Genomic DNA, 18,798 nt, shown 5'->3' with positions numbered 1-18,798 from the left:
TCCATTTTAATCTGAAGGACAAATTGCTTTCTTTAAGTGAAATTAAACATTGCTGGCCGATATATATTTTATTTAGAAAAGCAATCGGCTTCAAGAAACGATCTTTCTTTAAACTCAAAATTGCAAATTCTTATACTCAATTACATAATTATACATATTCTACATAATACGTCAGTAAAGTTTCAATCAATAGAACATCTTACATCTCTTAACTCGAGTGCCGTGTTCGGATCGTGAGTCCTGCGAGGGCTCGCGAACAAGGTGAGCTAATTACCTATTAATTAAAGCTCCAAGTGTGCACTTTGTTACGAGCTGAGGGAGTGAGCAAGTGAGCGAGATAGTCGGGGTAATGGACCATAAATACATCGGACTTTTTAAGGAGTTGCATTTTGCCTGCGTATTCATGGATCTATCTAGGTACCTACCTACTTACCTGATAAGCTTGAATTTTATTTAGAGATGAGAATGAAAACAGGGATTAATATCCCTACATATTTAAAATTATTTTAAACTAGCTGTTTCCCGTGGTTTTACCAGTATAGTACCCCATCTCGTGGTTATTTTACAGTTTGTTTTTTTTTGTCTTTACCGCAGTTTTGCCATAGTTTCTCACCGTTTAAACCTTCCCTAGACTGAATGAATATTTCAAAACTAAAATAAGCCAGAGCGGTTCAGCCGATCTCGAGTTTTAGCGAGACTAACGAACTAATTCATTTTTAAATAAGTATATAGAAGAAAAATGTTTCGTAGTATTAACCTAAATTTAATCGACGTTTTTAGAGGTTAAATTATTGGTTTCGTAGAAAAAGATTAGCGTAAAAACCGGAGAGCGTTTGCCAAATGTATTTTGAAATCAGCTACCTATTTTACACCTAGTAGTGTGAAGGATTTTATTTATACGTAAAAGAAAAGTTGGCACTGCCCAAATGTTTATCTTGCTGAGTGTAAAACCGAGACCAAAATCCGCCGAAAAAAGGAATTTAAAGTTGTTAATGCACATTATATGGACGTTAACTTGGATTTTATGTGACCAGTGTTTAAAGAAATATTGTAGTTACATTTTGTTATACTTAAGTAGTTTAAAATTCGTTGGATTGTTCTTTTTAGTGGTCAGTGCCAATGACTTTAAAATATGGCAAGAAGGAAGCCGTCAAACAGGCAAACACATAATTGTGATGTCACTCAAATGAAGCCTCCAATCTAAATCAGATTATCTCATCATTATTATTTTTTTCTATTTTTTTGGCCTACAGTTTCAGTCTGTATTTTTTGATGTAGGCATCCATTGTGGGTCCGGTTGCAGTCCCCTCCCCGCGGCCGCCAGAGGTCGCTAGCGGTCAGCTCTGCAAACCAAACAGAATATAATGGCAAATGTACATTTTCAACTGCAAGCTTTATGGCTTCCTTTTGTTACAGAAAATATATTTTTAAATATATGAGCGCTTTTACAGAAATGCTTCTTAAATTTTATGTGTTCAGAAAACAACATCGTGAATGGTTTCTTAAAGACTTATTGCTTCGTAAATGTAAGATTTTAGTTATTTTGCTTTTTAGATTAAATTATGGTCTCTATAAATGGAAAGAAAAAAAAACGAAGTTTTTGTTAAGTTTATTTACCAGTTTAGCTAGCATAATTTCGTTAAATTATTTAAATTTAAATTAATAAAGAGAAGGAAAAATTCATATGGACACCGAAACTGCATTTTTGAAGTCAGCATATGGACTATCTGCCGAAATAAATCTTTTCCCATCCTTTCAAAGAGTGCAATACATACAATTAAGAAACAAGTCTAATTTAAAACATTCAGCTACTTTACAATTTGCAGCGGCGTGAAATTTAGTTAAAATTCCGGGACTAAACTTGAGCGAGCATTGGCGGGCACTTAATGAATGAACTTTCTTGTCTTTGCAATTCAAGTGTAGAAAACGGAGTGTGCACGAAATTTGTACCGCACCTTCACACCCAGACCCAGTAATACACGTAAGCAGTTTATTTTGTATAATACGACCAATTCTGAAAAGGTAAATTTAATTATTTTCTTTCGTTTGCTGAGTGAATTTCGATGGGATCACTGGTTTTATACCTATATTTTATAAGGAGGTTTTCATTTTCTTTTATATAAACTTTTGTGAGGATGTTTTTTTTATTAATTGATTAAAAAAAAATTGTTTTCTTTATGAATTAAAGGCAGACATAACTAGAGGCATTAGAGAAGGCAAAAAGTAAATAAAATATACAGGACAAGTGCGAGAGTCGTACATACCGGCTTAAGCAATACTTTGTACAAAATGTGTCGCTTAAGCTAAATGTTAAGAAATACGTCATCTGTAAAAAAAAAATACAATGGTTCTAAATTAATCTGGTATCTATATTAAAGTACCTAATTCCTAAAGAAAAACTTTGCATATTTCTGTTTAATTATTGTTATATTTGTCCTTCTATAAATGTAGGTCGCATGCTCGTTGTGAGCACGTGGCGAACTAACTTACTAAACAAGTACAATGTACGGAGCCCTGGTGTGAAACGTCCGAGTGGATTGAGTTACGCTTCTTCAAATTAAGTAAATTGATGCAAGGATAGGTATTATTACAGTTAGCTATATACACTTAGTCTTCTTAATCTATGAAGTTTTTTTAAGTCATCATCATCAACCCATATACTTCCACTGTCAGACCTGGGCCTCCCCAATTGTACGAAATCGAGATTTTTCTTCAGATGCTCGCATCCAGCTTCTGATAGCCATCTTTTACGGTACACACCGTTTGCCGACTTCTTGTGTATTGTTAAAAAAATGTTGAGAAGTAAGTTTTATAAACCTGCATTGAACATAGTACCTTCCTTAGTTATTATTTCAGACTCTCACAATTATTATGAACTCTATTATTACAATTCTTCATCAGCAAAATAAACAAGTAAAATTCGTTTCAGATCAGCCATAAGAGTGACGTACAACCCAAACATTTTGATATGGTTCTGTACATATTTGGAATTGCGGAGCCACCACAATTTCGTTCACGAAGATTACGTTGAAATTCTATAATATTGAACGGGATGGCAGCAATCTCAGAGATATAGTGTAAACAATGTCCTTTCAAGTTTTCTACAAACATTTTCAACAATGTAAGTTTGGTTGCACGCAGTCGCGTTTTATGGACCGAACTGTAATAGTTCGCCGAGTTGATAATCTTTAGAATTGTTGTAAAAATTGATAGACGGAAATGTGGACTGTTAACCCAGTTTCACTTTAATGTACTTGTAAAATTTATTATGAGAAATGCAATCGTGTTATATCAGTTTTAGTTGCATTATGGAGAAACTAAACACAGTTAATTAGTGACCTGAAGAGAACATAGGATAGCTTTTCATCCTAGTAAAACATTTTTATACAAATTTGTCATCGTGATATCGAGACCGTAGGCTTTTTAGAAAGAGCATTAACATACTCAATCTTGGTAACAGATGGTTGATGCGAGCTGCAAAAGATTATGAAGTTGGCATCCATCCTCTGTCGTTCGCTTTCTGGAAACCGTCGGTCCACGGTGTCCTTAAACACGACCTTCACTGGCTAGAAGAAAAAAGACAGTAAATGTCACAAAAAATGGGATATTATTCGGTTATTTATCAGGTTATGGTACCTGACTAGTTTCGGACTCAACCGGAGTCCTTCATCATGAGCTGACGAGGCGGTGGAGTTGCGAGCTACAAAGAATCCACTACACCAAAGTTATTTAAATTAAGAATTAAACATCACAAAGTAAGTAACATAATATTCGTCGTAACTTAAACATTTATCTCATTAATGAGTACGAAACAGCTGATACGATTAGCACTAAGCAAGGGATGTGTAAGATCGCTTGTCACGCTGGGTATAAACTATCGACGCGTGACGTAGCGTGCATAGCGACATCGACACGAGATTAATTATACCAACCTCGTAGTGATCACTGACTGATATTACTTGTATAATTTATGAAGTATCTATGGCATGCTTCTATTTCTTACGCCAGGTAAGTTCTTTTGGTGAAGATACGATGGTGAAATGCTTATAATAATGTATCTTGATAGGCTTTTTTGCTAATAGATAATGTCAAATTCTAATAAAATTGCTGTTCTTTTACAAAAATTGTATTACATTCTTTTTGCGTGCGATCCCGAAGTATGTTATTACTATGTACAACTACTTTTTGCTTCCTATAAAAAAGTGTATTCTGCGTGACAGAGAGAGTCGATAGAAAAGTTTCACCACAACGCATCCCAGTTTTTCCATAAATAATCTGATTCAATTATAACTATTATTGCTTATAAATTTTTTAGAAATGGGATAAATAAGACGGGTTTGTAAACGCAGTGTATATTAATTAACAATCATTTACTACTGCTAAGTCATTTCATCTTAAAGTTTAATTTATCTGTATGGCATAAGTTATGAAACCTTTTGCATTACATTAGAGTATAAAATCGCATAAACATAAGTATCAACAGCAAAACAAATTGAAAAAGTTTCCTATTATTTGGCACACCAATACTCACAACTTTTATCGAGTTAAACATCTAAATCTCACACACGATAAGAATTTACGTTGGACGAGAAAAAAAAAACATGAAATATCTGTTTTCGATTTATCTGAAAATAACGTATTTATGGTATCAATAAAGTTGTCAAGATAGTGCGAGGGTGACGTAAAATAAAAACGTGAAAATAATACGAAATGATCTCTCTGCGGCTTACAATGGGCTGAAGGGAACTTATTGACTTGCTTTTATTTATAATAAATCTTTCAGTCATTTAAGTTTATATGTATATAGGTAAGATTATGACGTAAACTGGTATTGTAGCACGTTTTCACTTATGGTTTTATACAACTATATATTTTTATTGAATTTGCGCCAGCGAACCTGGTTTGATAAACGGTTACGTTGTTTATCAATATTTTTTAACAATATTTTGATTTTATTCTTATTTCGTGTCTAATCGGAACACATCACTACAATATGGACAATTCTGTAACAAACAAATATGTTTTAGTAGTTTTCGTAATGTTAGTCTAATTAATGACTGGACCTTAATCATCGAATCTCGTCACGTCTTAAAGTAATTATTATAATGCATGACATCGCAGTACACCGCGTCGAGCAGCTTCTCTGTCATGTCATCTTATTTCTCTCCCATAATGTTACTTTCAGACGTTGCGTCATTAAGAACCCAAATCATAAATCGTACATTCAAATTAGCCTACGACTTTGCACTTATTGAAACTCAAAGTCGACATAGGGCAACCTTGAACCTTATTTCGCTCAACCTTCACTGCTTTCCAAACCCTTTGTCTGTAAAGAAGTAACAGACGAACAAACTTCACAGCATAGCACGTTGTTCTTCAGTATTCAACGAGATAAAATAGAAAACAATTATTAAAAGAACGTGCCATCTATGCAAGACACAGTTTACAGGTCAACGCAAAAGGTAGGCCCCCAGATCAAAGAAACCAGCTAGTAGACTACATTTTTAATCCATTAGTCGCTGCACAGTTCGACTAAACCCCAGCCTATTATAACACCGTGGTTAAAGTAAAACATAAACCATGTAGAGGTGTCGTCGACAAACTATTTGTTATGATAACGATCTCGCTACGTAATTAAATTGGGCACAGCAGGCACCGATGAAGGCATAAATTGTTTTGTATCTGCGTCGATCTTAATTAATGGATCTAACTTAGTGAACGTAAATAATTTGAAAATAGGTTATATGGTTTATATAGGAAAAGTTTGCATGTGATGGCTTGGCTAAAAGTGCCTTAGTATGACATTGCATAGTTATAAGTAAGAGTGGAAAGATTTTACAAGTACTTAGTTGAGGTATTTTGGGTGTCTTACACCACGGTAGGATCAAAATGATCAAACACTTCAGCTAGCATATCGTTTTGATTTCGTGTCTAATCGAGACAAATTTAATGTCTAAAATATGGACAGATTTAGAAGTGAATAAACAAAACGTAATTTATTGTTTTTTTTTTACATACTTCTATGGTTTTAAAATCAGAACAGACTGTTATTAAATGAACACATGCTATTTAGAGGACATTTGGTTTCGTTATTTTAAATCATATCTAAGTTTCTTTTATGCCACAACGTTTTAAGTTCTTTTCGTTTATAGTAATATTTAATCCTGGACCGTAGTACATATTCTGCGCGTGCTGCTGTAAGCTGTGGCCAGTCATAAAGTCGAGCATTTTTATTATTTCATCAAGAATTTAGAAAATAATAAAAAATATGACTGTGAATTTTAAAATGTGCTGGTTTTATGAAAGGTATGGTGTTTTTTTTTACTGCATGATCCATACCATTTTGTTGATTAAACCAAGTAGATTTGACAGTAAATTTCCCTAAAAAAATATATCTCTGTACTGCATTTAAAAATGACTCCAAATGAATGAATTTAGAAAAGGTAAGGAGATGAGGATTTTCAGAAGTTGTAAAACTAGTTGTTAAAACTCTTGACAACCGATGAAGGTAAACATTACAAAACCTAGATTCGAATATTGGAAATCTGTATGTCTATCTACCTATATTTGCCAGACCGCAAGTGAGACAGCTTGGCGACTGTCAAATGTTCTTTATCCATTACATTTTATTTTTACAAATAGTATATCATAAAAGAACAAATCCCAGCTACAACAAAGAGTAAAAGACAAATGAGAAAACATCGTCGTCACAAGAAAAGAATTAAATAATACGATCCTGAGACACTGGAAACACAAACGTTACTGGTTTTTCGACGTACAAAGGATTATACAGCTTTCCTTTTTGTGCTAGAACCTCTTTCGTACATATTGAAATTTTAATATAGCATAGTCTATCAATGTAGGGGACTAATATTCCAAAGTGAAAGGAGGCAATAGAATACGCGTTAGTGCGATATTTTCCACCCGCCGCGCTCTGGGAGCTTACTATCATGTCTTAAAATACTTATTCGGGTGAGGAAGGGAGACAGTGCTCTAGATGGTGTAGAGCGGCATCTCGTTTCCACAATTGCTACAGTTTTATTTTAAGCAGTGCTGGTATGCCGTCAGTAAAGCCAGGGTGAGAGCTAAACGAGTGCATTTCACGTAAAATAAAATTCACCCAATATTCTTCATGAAAGTATTAAGGAACCCTTCTTTTGGAGTTTGCTATACAAAAGATTGTTTTGATTCTAGATGATGTCAGCCTTTGCTTGAAATCAAGTCTTGTAAGGTAGGGTAAGGAGGTTGGTTAACGCGGCATAAAATTGTATGTTATCGAGTAATCTAGCTTTAAAACTGTTGACGACAGCGAATTTCGAATGAAAAAAAATATATTATGGGATATACTCTATGTAGGTTTATGCTTTTGTTATTTATTAATAATTTTATTATGTTGCACACTGTTGACTGCCAATATCAACCACTTCTCCTACCGCGGGTCTGCTGGTAGAGATTTCTTCAGAAATAAGCAGCACCCTTGTACATCCTATTTTGTAATTTTGTGTTCTTCTTTTATTTATTTTTGTGTGTACATAAATTATTAAATAAATAAATAAATAGAAAACCCACGTCTGTTTGCCTTGCGTTATGTATTAAATGGTTATAAAAATGGTAGTCAAGTCATGAAGAAAAGTACCTCAGCGCGTCCGCGACAGGTAACGCCATCTATACGTATTACGTTAATCGTGAACAATCGTCGTACGTGGGGTACATTCAGCGTACTGATAATACTCATTTTATCAATAGCAATATTTATCTCTTATATGAGCTTGTTTGTAATAAGTACTATTTTTTTTGGTAACTCGGAGGAATGCTCATGGATTCGCATCTCTTTGGGGAAGTTGGTAGTGTCAGATTCTTAACGACTAAACCCTAACCGCCGTGCTACATCACCTTCGTTTGGCCGGTGCCTGGAAATGCATTGCAGTTCATCAGTGGCGCTAGTAAGTTGAAGTAAGTATTTATCTGTTTTTTAACGTTTAATACAACTGTTAACAACTGTTATTGTCTTACGAGTAAAACATTTCTCAAAAGAGTACTTACTACATCGTAAAATGTGTTAATGGCGCCCAACATGGGGCAGACAATAATAGGAATCAATTGGTATCAAATACACTTAAAATTGTGTAAAAACCCAACATTTTAAGGCATTACTACTATTGTTTCCATTTGTAATTATTTTATTTTATTTGATGTATTAAGCCATCAATACCATTGTATGGCAAAGGTCTTTAATCCTCCCACTTTATTCCAGCATAGGGCTTCTTCTGTTTTTTGGACGTGTTATGTCCATCCAGGTCGTTTCTCTTTTAATATAGACTTTAGTATTATCTTTATTTTTAACATTAATATTTTCTTCCTACCTTTTAGACTTTTAATCATATCCATAGCCGAGTGTAAGTTACGGCTTTAATCTAAAATGTGAAGCATTATTCTAAGCGACTACCATCCGTCGTCTGCTAGTACAAATTGGAATCTTATATTTACTTAAGTCTACACGAAAAAGGCTATCTTTACAGAAAATTATAAAAAGGAGCGTCTGAAAGTAGCCTGCTTTATACAAAATTATTTTAACGATACTAGGAAAATGTAAATAACTAAGAAAATATGACTTAATTTTACAATTTTTATTGCTCAGATATTTTGATAAAAATCGAAAAAAAAAACTTATTTTTTTCTATACCTTCTTCCTACTAGTTTTTTCCCACCGTTACATCGGCGAGAATTTCGGTTATAGCTAAAAAAGTAGCCCATGTATCAATCCAAGGTACTTCTCAGCTGCTATTTAATCAAAGTATTTAAGCTGTTTGAGCTCGCAGAGGTGACAAATATACTCGATTAACAAAACGCACAAAAATTTTCACCTTTATAAACACAAGTGTGATAGACGAAAATACTATTAACCAAACAACACACGTGCAGACAAACATCAAACTCAATCTGACTTAATGAAATTTATAATTGACAAAACAAATGCAAGTCGCGTAGAACTCGGAACGATTAAAGAAACTGTACTGTCTCCAACAAGGAACAAACTGTTCACATGCAAACTTTGTAACTGGCACGAGATGACTTCTCGGTTATGACAAACGCGCTCGCTAACTTTCTTGTACCCATCTTGGATAGCATTAATTAAAAAAATATCATCATATGTTTGAGCAAATTGAATTCATTGTGGATGTAATAAAGCTTTTTCTTCTATGGCGTAAAATGTTTTTTTTTCTAAATACACACAAAATGTGAGTGGGATATATAGAAGTCCAGATATCTGTACAATATTTTAGACATGTAAGTAAACTAAAATATGATATTCAGTTTTAATTTAAAAATCTACTCTACTACTATCGCCTACTGCCCTTTTATCATTTTTTAATTATAATAATTGTTTGATATGTTTTATTTTATTTCAGTTTTTGCCTTTTCATTAATACTGAAAAAATAAGTATATGAAACTCTAAATCACGAAGCTTTTCAGACAGAAAGTAATGTCAGAATGCGTGAGTGGCCTCTAGTTTTGTTTTCACTTTCAGAAATGTCCTGTCTTAGAAATGCAAGGCCTCGCATGGTCTTTAATGTTAAATAAGCTTAATATACAGATAATCAAGGAATCAGTATAAATCATAACAGAGAAATGAATATTGTATTCGAAAGTCCATCAAGATAGAACGTAATTTGAATAAAATAGCACTTATAAAATATTCTAATCAAGGTTTGCTGCAACCTTGGGAGAAGTGTAATTTGTACTGAAACATCTAGACTGGGTACTCTCATCCCTCCTGGGTAATCATAACTCCTAGTCTTACCAACTAAATAACTCCAGACCGCGAACGAGGTATAGCTCCAATAACAAGTAAAATTGCAAGCGAAGCAATAGCTACTACTAATAAAATACTCTTTCACTTAAAATACGTGAGGTTTTCGATAAAAGCAACCTTACAATTTTCAATATTCGATTCTCGTTCAATAAGTGCCGGTGCCGTGGGCAAGCCGTTGTAATGGAACAATGGTTGTGTACGTTCACCGCAGCTGGAGCCACTCTCAACTGTGCATAGAAAGTATTGCAATACTTAGCTCAGGAGTGCGTCCGCTCTATTATTGAACACAACAATTGAAGTAATAGAAACTAAGTGGCGCAGACATTGGGACGGAGTTACTTCTGCAGCACTGAAGGTGCTTGAGAAAATTAAGAAAGCAATTCCAGTGTTAGTAGTTTTAAACACTAAACTTGTTTGACGATCGAATTTTCACAATAGCCAACTTCAGCACTTTCTGAGCTGTTCAATTGCGTGACCATTACAAATACGTCCGAATATAAACCGACAAAGCGTGAGTTGAAAACGCGACAGTAAGAGGCTGACTACAAATGGGCTAAAGAAAATGATAATTTTCTTTAGAAGTTTAAAGATTATGTGGATTTTGTTTCTATTACGTTTTTTTTTTGTGATTGCGGCATCAGAAATTCGTCATCTGTGAAAATTTTGAATTTTCAACGGTTCCTGAGATACAACTTGATGACGGACTACCAGACAGACAGCGGAGCCTCAATAATAGTGTTCGTTTTTAATCTTTGGGTAGAGAACCCTAAATATGCTTATTCTCATTACATTTGCTGAACGTGGTGTAAAACTAGACTGCTGAATGTCATTGAGATGTCTCGCAAAAAATAGAGACGTTTTGTAACGCAACAAAAAATCCTTACGACAACATATGATAACAATAAAACTGATACTCACACTAAGTCAAGTTCTGTAAGTGAGCACTCACAATATTGCCAACACAATCCTAGCTTTACAACCTAGGTTTCCTAAAGCTAAGGAATAATATATACGAACCTTAATTCAGCGGCATTTCGTAGATTAATACATTAAATGGAAACGAGGGTCTCGTCTGTTATAAACATAAACACTGCAAACTCAATCAACAATCTTATTGTTAAATACAAACAACAGCCGAACTTATATTAAGAAAACTCCAAAGAACTTTAAAAAGTTAACAAGGCGAGTGAGGCCGAACTATTAAAGAATAAAATGGTTTTGTACATCTGGTCTCCAATATTGAGGCCGGAGTATTAATACTCGCGCTAAATTCGAGTTCGATTCAACGATATTCTATCTCTATTTTTTGGGTTGGATAGACAGAGATGCGGGCTTAAGATGTTTGACAAGGTGTATTGCAAGATATCGGTTTTGTTGCACTATCGGTCGCGGACTGCGACTCAAAAGACAATCCAATTATTGCGAGATATAACGGCGGATAATAAGATTGCAATCTTAGGTTTGCCAAATAGAAATGGGCACGAACGAAGATCGGTTTTGATTTCGTTCATTATTTCTTAATTGGTTTTATTGGCCTTTTCAACGTATTTCTAGAAACAAACGTGAGTGAAAAACTTAACACAGTACCGGCGGGTTCCTAAATGGGCAAAGAGGTTTTATAACAAAAATACTTTTGCTCGATGTCCATACCGAGTTACCAAGGAGTATGTGACGTGTTACTGCACGCTTCAGAAATGAAACTACAGCCATAAGCCTCACACAGTCTCTTCTGATCCACAGTCTGACAATGGATTAGGCCAGGCCTAAACCAAAACCAGGCTGCGTGATACACGGTTGCCTATTTCTTTACGCCGCTCTGGGCGCTTAGAACTATAGACCAGTGTGACGTAGTGTTAGAAACGAAAATAAATAGAAACTTGTATATTTTTTTAAAGCTTATGCTATTTTTCACACGGTAAATTTAGCTACGAACCCATATTTTTATTTTTGTCTTTCAATTATTTTATTTCCCGGTACTTTCACGATTTTAATAATATCATTATTAGCAAGTTGTAGTATACAAAAAGACAAAATAAAAGTAATGTTCATATTGATGAAATTAAATATAAACTCTTACTGTAGGTATTGGTAGAAGGTCAGCTTGTCAGAAATAAAAAAGGTTATACACCAAGGCGGTTCAATGGCTGAATTATAAGAATACAATTACGAGAATTGCCCGTGGGTGGATTGAATTGACGTGGGATCACTCTTGGAGTACACGGGCCTTCCATTCAGAGTTGAACCTGAAACAAAGTAAATGGCAATATTACTATATATATATTATTACTAATTGATATTATTTACTTGCAGTTAGGTATTTTCATTTATAATAAATATTAATATAGCCGAATCTGTTTGGTTCCCCGTCAATGGCATTAGTAGATATGATCATCAGTAATTCCAAGTAATGGATTAGGTTTCTAGGTTAATGTACAACCTCAAATCGACAGCTGTAGATGCCATTGAGGTAATCAGTTCCACAGCTTATGAGGATTATCATTGAGCATCTGATTAGTGTGTACACAGTTGAATGCAACTACTCAAAGGCAACTTAATAGTACCATAAAAAAACAACTAAACTTGCAGGAAAGAAATTTCCTTTGCATAAAACTTGTACGTAAGTTTTGAAACGTAATAATATTCAGCATAAACATAAAAACAATATTTACTTTTAAAAAGTCAAAAATAGAACGCAGTACATTGTTGCGAGATAGCAAATTGACACCCGTCTGTCATCGTATAAATCTTGAGTTTCGAACGTCGTTGAATAGAAATATTTTTATCTTATTTTTATATTTAGCTAGAGTGAAATGTCTTCAAATAGATCAAGTACTAGCAATTTTGTTTTGAGGTTGTATTTATGGACGCCACTCCAGACAGCGAACAATATTAAAGATAAGAAATATTAATGTCTTGTTACGGAATAAAAACCAGAGGGCTGTTTTTGCTAGAGATATCGCTTAAACGTCAAGAGCAGATTATAATGATAAAACTCAGATTAACTGAGAACGTGTGATTGAATATTTTTTAAACAAACCTTGAGTCAAACCTTTTTGTGAGTAAGCATAATTTAAAGAATATTAGTGAAAAAGAGTATATTTAAAAAGTGATTGAGCGTACATTTCAAATATAATAAATCTCAAAATCAAAATAAAACAAAAGGGTACGTCAAGAAACGGGAAAATCGATTAAAAACCTAATTCCACACGTTATTGCCGTTACGTGTATGATGAATAAATAAATTCGAGCGACGGTTTCCCGCGCGTCGCCTTCGCCTCGCTCAGAAAAGGCGTGACTAACGTTTTACTTTTTTTTAAAGCACTGACAAGTTCCTTATTTAAATCATCTGCTTTACTTACAGCAATATTAAAATTGTTGCTTTTTTTCTGGATCTTCACGGTTAGTGTTGGCCAACGACAATATTAAAAATTCATGTTTTAGAAAAAAATATTAATTATCATTCTAAAATTGAACAAAAATAGTATTGAGAATATTTATTTTTATTATAAATGTGCAGATAATGAACATAATTTGTAACTTCATAGTTTCCTGGAATTATTCAGCTAATTGAAGTTTAACGTTGCTATTTTAATAATTTTGTGAAAATAAGTTTTAATATTTTACTTTAATGTAACGTGGAAACTTATTTTTTTTTGAAATATTACTTTTAGTATAGTTTTATACACGTGTCTGAGACTGTTACTGTCTGGTATATCCTCAACCGTCGTGTTTAAGTTTGTACCACGTTCTTTATTTATTATTACAATGGATGACGTTTTGTTAGTGTGTGATGTAAAACTGAATGAAACGTGGATTTGGATTGTTTTATTTTATAAGGTTAACAAAAACTTTTATTTTAAGCTCTTTTAATGTTCACGTGTTTAAGCTATTTAATAACACCCAATTCAAACCACGATAGATCATGTCTGCGTTCTAACTGTACGGAATATATATGTTTGAGCTTCCACGGCAATATATAACTCGTGAAGCTAATTCATAATGTATTCAAGCCTCGCTAAGCGGTGTGCATTAACATACAAAGGTATATCATCACGCGACGGCATTCATTTAGCGGATCTCTGGGATGGGGTATAGCTGGGTGTGTCGGCATAGCGGGGAAAGTCGGGGAAACCAACAAACAGTGACGCTCACGGGGGAACAGTTTCATTTCCTTTCGCACATATTCACGAGGCGACGAACAATATCTCAGTAACAATGGCTTCGTAATTTGGACGAGATGGCGCCCGCGGGACAATACGTCAAGTGACTCATTATTGTGGAGAAAAGCTTCGGGCAGAAAAATCATTCTTCTCTCGAGCGAACAATGTGTGATGCGTGCGTGTGAACTGACTGTACGTCGCAATACACGATTACCGCTCAACTACGACGCACATTCGAATATCAACCTTACTCCGTCATCTTAAGGTGTATTAAATTTGAGGTGGCAGCTCCTTAGATTGTGTTCGCTTTTATTCAATATTGAGAGGCAGTGGCGGCCAGTTTCCCTCGCTAACCATTAGACGCGACCCATTCAAGAGAACTGTTTTTGCCTATTATTGCCAAGATGTGCAATTATATCTGAGGGCCATTTAGTTACATTTACTGCATATACTCGGATGAATGATCATTTTTTTTACAAAATACTCTTATTTACAGCAAGAGGCTCTTGTTCAGGATATGACTAGTGATTAAAAAAAGGTTTTGTTTGCCAGAAATTAAAACCTTTTTATCTTATTTTTTTAAGAATATAAATAGCCATAATTCATATCTTTTACGCATTAGAACATCATTTATTCTCCAAACGCCTTTTTCGTTACATGTCTCCGATCCCTATCTGTCTGCTTGTATTGTTACCGTACATATGCGGCGGTAACTCTCGTACAAACAGTAACAGATGCGAAAGTTTGGGCGTTACTCTGGAGTATTTCGGGTGGATGTATTGTAGAGGACGTATGCCGCACATATTGTCTCGTTGGGACAATACGACACACGGCAGGTAATCTGTGCGAGGGCAAACACACGTCGTTTGTAATTAGCCTTCTCACGTCGCCGCGACAAAAGGCAGGCGGGCCTAGCCATAGCCTTTGACTCGTTCCGGTAGGCACGCGACGCAAGCCATGCGTGTAGAATGGCGCTACGAGATACGTAGCCGCTACGACGTAGCTATTCCTACTACGTACTGTGTGAGCTTCTAGATTAAAATGACTACGGAAACTCATTTGGAATTTTTTTCATTTACTATGTAATGTATGAGTTTTACAGCTAATTACAACATGAAATACAAACGCGAAATACTAAATGCTTTTCAGTTATTTATGTTTGCGTTAATGAGTAGACGTGAATGATTTTGGTGAATGTTATTAGGATTTTAGGATTGCATTTAAAATTAACGTTAATTAGAATTACATTCATGGGCACAAAATGCATTTCATTAAGAGAATACAACTTTTTATTTCTGTTTTTAGGGTTCCGTACGTCTGAATACAAAAACGGAACCCTGATAGGATCACTCGTGTGTCTGTCCGTCCGTCGCTTACAGTTAATTATCTCCGAACCTATTAGACCGATTAAGTTGAAATTCGGTACACATATCAATTCCTGTGACTCAAACACAGAGGTGTGACGTGAGCAGATGAAATCTGTATATGGGGGGTCATTTTTGGGGGGGAAGGGGAAAATTAAAAAAAAAATCTGAAAACTTCATCGTGTGGCATATCAAATGAAAGTTCTTGTTGAGAAGATCTTAAATGTATTTTTTTGTAATTTTAAAATAAATAGTTTCCAAGTTATTCAAGAAAATAGACGAAAGTTGACCATTTCCCCCTTTATCTCCGAAACTACTGAACCTAAAATTTTGAAAAAAATACAGAAATTAGTTTTCTCCTTATAGATTATAGGAAAACCTATAAGAAGTCCATGATATTAAAATAACATGGTAAATCACTCAATATTGTGCGTACCATCTTACATTTGCAGGTGGAATGTGTGGGAGAACATATTTTGAACATAAAAACATGATAGGTAACATCGTTCGGAACCCTCTTCACGCGAGTTCAACTCGCACTTGTCCCCTTTTTTTGTATACCGTGTCAAAGAAATATTTTGGAAGTCTACCTTTGACGGATGGTCTCTCAGATTGCTTAACCGGATGATAAGAGGCAGGAAACATCTCGTCACTAGCCGAGTTCGGAATATTACTGTGAATTAAATAAACAAGAAATTTTAATAAAGAGGAATCGGGTGATCTATCGAATAGTGACTCGTAAAGTTAAGTGATAAATGTTTATGACGATCAATAATTTCTGATCTTCTGGTTACAAAATTAAAAGCTTTGATTGTTTAGAGACAAAATATGAGTACGTCGTACAAGCATAATTGTACGTTTATACCGTTTACCGTATCATATGGAAGTGAAAACGGAAACTAATTAGGTACTGCGTTTTGTGGTAGCCAGAACATGTATAACCATGTTAAAATAAACAACAATTATTCTCTTTGTTCTCTACCCAAACTATTATGTTTAGAAAATTAAACTTTTTTTCAGCAATATCCAAAGCCAGTATTTTAATTTATCAATTACTAAAATTGATTAACAAACCAACAAGCTTGAATTTGGAATGAACGAACACATTGTTCGAATCGCAACTGTGAGGGGAAATTTAGATAACCCCGCTCAACTCGTAGGGGCCGATTGTGAACATCGCAAAACAAACAACACGACAATTTTATCAGTCACTCGACTTTTTTTAATGTTACAAATAGTTCCGTGAAGTTTTTATATCGAACGATTTCTAGTTTTGCGACTGGCACGTCTGAACGAACGTGACTATGATGAAATATATTTGCGGAATTACGACGCGTTAACGGTTGTCTCTATATTTTTTATCGTTTTTGTTGACCTCTCTATATGGAAGATAAAGTTGAAATGCTGTATTAAAGCTCTCGGCTTTATTATGACGGTTATAGATTTTTGGATGTGCATTACAACTTTTTGATTGTAACCTCATTTATATTGAAAATGTGCTTATTGATAGTCTGTGGAAATTTAGACCTTGTTACTTACCGGATTGTTGTCTCTCAAATACTGAAACGGTGTTTTGAAGTATGATGGATGCCTAATGGATAAATTGAATTTGAAACGGTAGGCTAGTGAGTTCGTATTCGTCTTATTTTATAGTAAATGCTCCACTGCACTCTCCTTATCTTCCATATCTCTGTGAGTTTGCTTGTAGTCATTTTGTGGTTTACTAATTACTTACCTTAGGAGTAAAACAATTCTGGCTATTTCGGTTTCCAGTTCAGACACAATTATAAAAAAATATTTAAGCCGATAATGACTGAACATTTAAATTACAATCATATTAAAGTGTTGACATTTAATATCATAATAGGGTTGAGGACGTGATGCCTCATCACGGACGTTAAATGTATGAATATACATGTTTATTTATTATTACGTAGACCACAATATATGCGGGCTGTAACCAGCCAGTATTCATTAATCTTCGGTTAAATATTTATTGGTTCGAAGAACTGAACTTTTTTACATATTAAGGGCACTTACACTTGTACTATATTATTCTACTCACACTTGTTTAAGGCAATGTTTGCGTATAAGTAGTATATGGGGAAACAATAAATACATCTGAGTGATTTGATTTTTTTTTTCTAATTTGTATCTTACAATGCTGTTCATATGTTTGCTTGCAAAAAGTTTTTAGTTGTTTGAATAATGATTCAGTGATTAAACTTTTTTGTAACCCACTACGTTCCATTGCTGTACAAAGGGTTCCCCAAATACTTCCGTGATTTCATATCTTGGCTCACTTAGAAAATTTTACACAGGCATTCCTCTGATATGGGTCGAAAACAATTTCAGAGACATGACGAATAAAATTAAAATGTTTGAGAACTTAAAAAATACAGCTTCAGCGAGTATATGTAAATGAGCTGTAAGGTATATAAAACAACGTTTTTTATTTTTTCTCTGACGTAATTTTACATTCCCACTACATTGTTATGTTCATCGATCTCGAGTGCCATATATTACGTCATGCTTGCCCCATATATTTGCGACGCGGACACCTCGGCCGCGTGAACACCATAAACCAAAGTCACATGTACAACATGGTATCTTAATTGTATTGCGACCTGGTATTCCGATGCGGGGGAAAGCGGAATAAAGTTGGTATCGCTTTTTTTTTAATTTCGGAGGGAGTTGTTTATTTTGTGTATGTTTGTGTGATTTTTTTTTACTGAGCGGAAGTTTGTATTGAGTGCTTAGGTTAGGTGATTTTGGCCTCCTATATTGCCAGTGTCTACATGTCACACCATGGGGTTGGGTTGCGCTAACTAACATCCTATCGAGTCTAAAATTCTTGTACGTGTTAGGAGGCTAGATAAAAACTAATTAATAAGAAATAGACGATTGTTGACGGTATTGCAGTAAGATGGTTAAGTATAAAAAAAGCAAAAAAGTATTTATAACCTTTTAACACTCTATATCACAAGGCACAAAAACTAGGTAAAACTTCAAAAGCGATGTTTTAAAAGTTCAATTTAATTTCCTTCTATTTTCAAAATGCTTTCCGTACTCGTCCGTATTGAATTTCAATTGAACAATTAGCAGCCGGTGTATTCGGCGGCAAGTAAACGCAGTATCATAACAGATCGATATGTTTTACATCCGCTGTTGCTCACTAAATAAATATTTTGATGTTGTGTTACACGCCGATATATCGCGATCCCCGTTCCTGTATTGTAGGTTCTACTTTGTTATTTGTTTGACGTAGTTTTGTGAACAATAGAATGTGAAACATAGATGCGTTGATAAATTGATATTTTAGTAAATCAAACAAAGTTGTATCGAAATATTGAATGTTTGGATCGGTTTTCTATTGTTTCTCTCACTTTCAATAGCCCTTTTTTATCTGAATTGAGTTTTTCTTTCCATTACGCTTCATTTGTGAATACTTTTTATGTA

This window comes from Trichoplusia ni, chromosome 17, assembly GCF_003590095.1.
Source record: "Trichoplusia ni isolate ovarian cell line Hi5 chromosome 17, tn1, whole genome shotgun sequence".
Taxonomy (NCBI): Eukaryota; Metazoa; Arthropoda; class Insecta; order Lepidoptera; family Noctuidae; genus Trichoplusia; species Trichoplusia ni.
Note: the sequence above shows the minus strand (reverse complement) of the source record.